This window comes from Oxyura jamaicensis, unplaced genomic scaffold (genome assembly GCF_011077185.1).
Source record: "Oxyura jamaicensis isolate SHBP4307 breed ruddy duck unplaced genomic scaffold, BPBGC_Ojam_1.0 oxyUn_random_OJ72760, whole genome shotgun sequence".
In the NCBI taxonomy this organism is placed as follows: Eukaryota; Metazoa; Chordata; class Aves; order Anseriformes; family Anatidae; genus Oxyura; species Oxyura jamaicensis.
In genome coordinates this window covers 1-3,969 of record NW_023311225.1, presented here as the reverse complement: position 1 = coordinate 3,969, position 3,969 = coordinate 1, and the positions used below count along the sequence as shown (strand labels likewise).

The 3,969-nt window shown below is 49.2% G+C and overlaps 1 long non-coding RNA gene across 1 annotated transcript in view; it reads right to left on the bottom strand.

Annotated features, from left to right (window-relative positions):
• The window catches only part of LOC118159939, a 4,821-nt gene extending 1,983 nt beyond the window's left edge, over positions 1–2,838 (bottom strand). The window contains exon 1 of the long non-coding RNA XR_004747289.1: positions 2,453–2,838. This is a non-coding gene — a long non-coding RNA (uncharacterized LOC118159939). The remainder of the gene's footprint in view (positions 1–2,452) is intronic.
• Positions 2,839–3,969: the final 1,131 nt, after the last annotated feature.

Genomic DNA, 3,969 nt, shown 5'->3' with positions numbered 1-3,969 from the left:
GGCAAGAGGGGGGGGAAAAAAAAAAAAAAAAAAAAAAAAAGAGCACACTCCACACCTGCAATCTTTCAGGATTCAACAACGGACCTTCTTTTGCTCTATTTAAGCACTATGCGAACAGCTGCTCTCAAGCAGCTCAAGTCTCCCCCTCCGCATCTGCCGAACACCACAGAGATGACTCTGTGCCAGCTGCCCTTCAGTACGTGCCCAGTAGCAGACCGGATGTCTTTGCCAAAACAGTCCAGACAACGTATTAGTGCACCAACGGACCGCCAGATTAGTTACCATCACTAACTGCCAGGCAGGACAGCTCCAGGCCAAACACACATACAGGCACACTACAAACGTTACGAACAAAACACAGAATACGAGGCGCAAAAAAAAAGACTCCCAGAGGGAAGCCCTGCAGCAACAGCAAGTCAGAACAGGTGCTCCACAGCAGACCCAAGGAGAGACTCAAATGTTACGACCTGCGACTGGAAGCAACCGCCAAAATTCGGATGATGGAGGCATAAAGAGCCTGCCATTAAGACAAGAGACCATAAGGATGGGGAGTGCAAACCCCTTATAAAAAATGCTTTGGAAATGAATTCCCATGCCAGAGCTCCTGATAAAGCCCAGATGAATTCTGCAACAGCAACAATGGAAACAGATGTGATCTGAAACCGAATATGATGCACAAAACCTGAAACAGATCTGCGCTTTAAGCTGTCACTGCAAGACAAGAAGCACTCAGATGAAATCCATGATGGCAAAACAAGCATTTAGGACCTTTGGTTTGGCGTGGTTACAAAGTTGCCTTTCTAGTCAGTCCAGTGCAAAAAGCAAGGAGGATATCAAGACCCGAGGAGTGCATGACACACAACACACGCTGCAGAAGCAGCACTACAAGACAGATGGACAGAAGGGAACTGTCCTGCCTGGCACATGCACTCATGCTACAAAATACCCCTTGCTCGTTCTATTAGCCTGCTGACACAGCCTCAAGCAGCCTGAAGGTGACCCAGCCTGAAGCGCCCTCACAGTGGCACCAAGGATATTCAGCTGGCTGGCTCCATGCTGCTCTGGCTCCCAGCTCCCATCAGCCACCCCAGATATGCAAATACCAGGTGCCCCTCAACTTAGCTCTCAGATTGCTGGATAGTAAATTTCCTCCACCTCAAGAAATGCACAGGCACTGAGAGACATCTTGGTCAATCGCCAGGCTCATCATCATCTGCAAAAACAGTACCAGCATTCACTAGCACACTGGCCCTGATACCCACCTCCTCTGCAATGCTGACTCGTTCCTCTCTGAGTCCAGGCTCCAACAGTGCAGCCAGTATCACCCACACCATCTGGGAAAACAAAGGGATAAAATGAACATTGTGTTTGCAAGTAATCACCCGCCACACTGCTCCCCTATCGCATCCAGCCTCACCTCAGACCCTCAGCAGGCTCTGAAGACTGCCTACCACAGCACCTACTAAAACAGAGGGGAAACACTTCAAAGACTTGCCTTAGGGGGACCTTGCTTAGGGACACTGACTAGGCTGACGACCCTCTCGCTTTTCCTCAGCACTCCATGATGTGGGGATGCACCTCTCCAAGACTGCAGGAAGCACCCACAAAAGAGGAAAAAACAAACAAACAAACAAACAAAAAAAAACAACACAAGAAAAGGTAGATCCTCAGGCACCTCACAGGCACAGCCTACCTGCTGCTATACTGCTCTTTCACTAGCTCTTTTTCTTCAGCTGCTCACATGCTCCAACTTGGTCAGGCCAGCACTACACAGCAGTGGGGTGGCACAGGGATGGACAGCCGGAGCCACGCAGGGAGCCACCCACACCCCCACCCCTCCCCCAAACCAGAAACATTAGTCCAAAACTACAGAACCAGGACCCCAAACCACATGGAGCCAGGCTCCCAAACCATACATGGACACACACAAGCCCAAGACTGAGGGCCATGATGGCTACCAGCAAGAAATGTACACAACAGTAAGCTCTTGAGATAAATCAGCCTTTTAAAGTCCCAATGAAAGACAAGAAATGCTTCATTACTTGTCCCACGCCAACAGGACAATACATTTAAGACCCACGATATGGTGCTCAGCAAGCACTGCAGAAGGCAGGAACTAAGGGAACAAGACCTGATAAATGCATACTATAGTACACAGAAACAAATATACACCATAGAACACATGCTGTAACTGCTCTGCCTGGCACACGCTATGCTGAGAAGGATGAACCCAGGGCCTCTTTACACAGTTGTTACTGGATCCTGGTCCTCTGCTGCACTGATTTAAAAGCCATCCCCATGCACATATCACACACACGCCAAGATACAACCCCACCCAAGACACAGACAGGGCATTTCAGGCCAAACTTAGCTTTGGGGACTACTGGAAAGCAGCCTTCATCCTCAAGGCATGCACAGGCTAGACGACATGGGGACCCAGGCACCTCTTCACCTGTGGAAACACACTGCAATCAGACACCACCACAACAGACAAACTTTTTCTGTTAAAACACCCTTCTCAGATGCCCTGTGGCATTCAAGTGACCTGCTTTGCTCCAATTCTAAAGACTGATGTTACAACCCACCTTGCCTGTGGCACCTGATAAACAGAAGAGAAAGCAACCGCAGTGCTTGGAAACCATCACTGCATGTGCCGCTCCTTGTCACTCTCCAGCCTTATCTCAAATCCTCAGCCACTTCTGTGGAGAGCCTGCCATGGCACCTGCAAAGCAAGAGAGAAACCCTTCATAGTCACCTTGCGGTACTTGGCCATTCTGCTCCAATGCGGCTCACAACCAGACCCCCTTCTCGTGCTGCTCTTCAGAGTGCAGAATGCGCCTTTGAACCTGCGAAAGAAGAAGAAAAGCATAGGTTGAGGCAGTATCCGTAGCCACAGCACAGCCAGGACAGTTACTTTCATCTGCTGCCTTACTCTGCCCACCCACCTGCCCCTGAGGCAGATGCTTCCATCTGCCCTCTTAAGCCAGCTACAACACCTCGAGAAGAGAAAGAGGGGACACTCAAAATGACACTGAGAACCACAACTCAAAAATAACTGCTTCATCACTCACCTTGCCAGAAGCACCTCTGGCTGCGACGTCCTAGGCTGTGTTTCAGCTTTAACAAAGGAAAACATAGAAGATAATCCAGCTGCCAGCATTAACACCCATCCCTCAACACAAGGGACCCCATTTTCCCATGTTATCGTTTCAAAACAGCAGGCAACTTGCCTCCGCAATTCAGAATTAGACCAAGCCAGTCACCAAGCTTCCAAATGAGAGCTTGACAGTTCCAGAAGGCGCTCTTTCCTTTGACCAGTTCCTCCTAACGTTTATCTAAGGAAGGAGGGGAAAGAAAAAAAAAGTCTACACGGGCAAGCTTTCAAGATTCAACAACAGACCTTCTTTTGCTCTATTTAAGCACTATGCGAACAGCTGCTCACAAGCAGCTCAAGTCTCCCCCTCCGCATCTGCCAAACACCACAGAGATGACTCTGTGCCAGCTGCCCTTCAGTACGTGCCCAGTGGCAGACCGGATATCTTTGCCAAAATAGTCCAGACAATGTATTAGTACACCAATGGACCTCCACATTAGCTACCATCACTAACTGCCAGGCAGGACAGCTCCAGGGCACACACATACACTGGCACGCTAAAACATTGCGAACAAAACACAGGAGAACACCAGGCAGCAGAAGAATGACTCCTAGAGGGAAGCCCTGCAGCAACAGCAAGTCAGAACAGTTGATCTGCGGCAGCCCCAGGGACAGACTCAAATGCCATGACCTGTGACTGAAAACGACTGCCATAACTCAGATGATGGAGTCATAAAATGCCTGCCTTTAAGACAAGAGACCAGAAGGATGGTGAGTACAAACCCCATAAGAAAAACATTTTGGAAATGCATTCCCAAGCTAGAGCTCCTGATGAAGTCCACATGACTTCCACAGCAGTGATGATGGAAACAGAT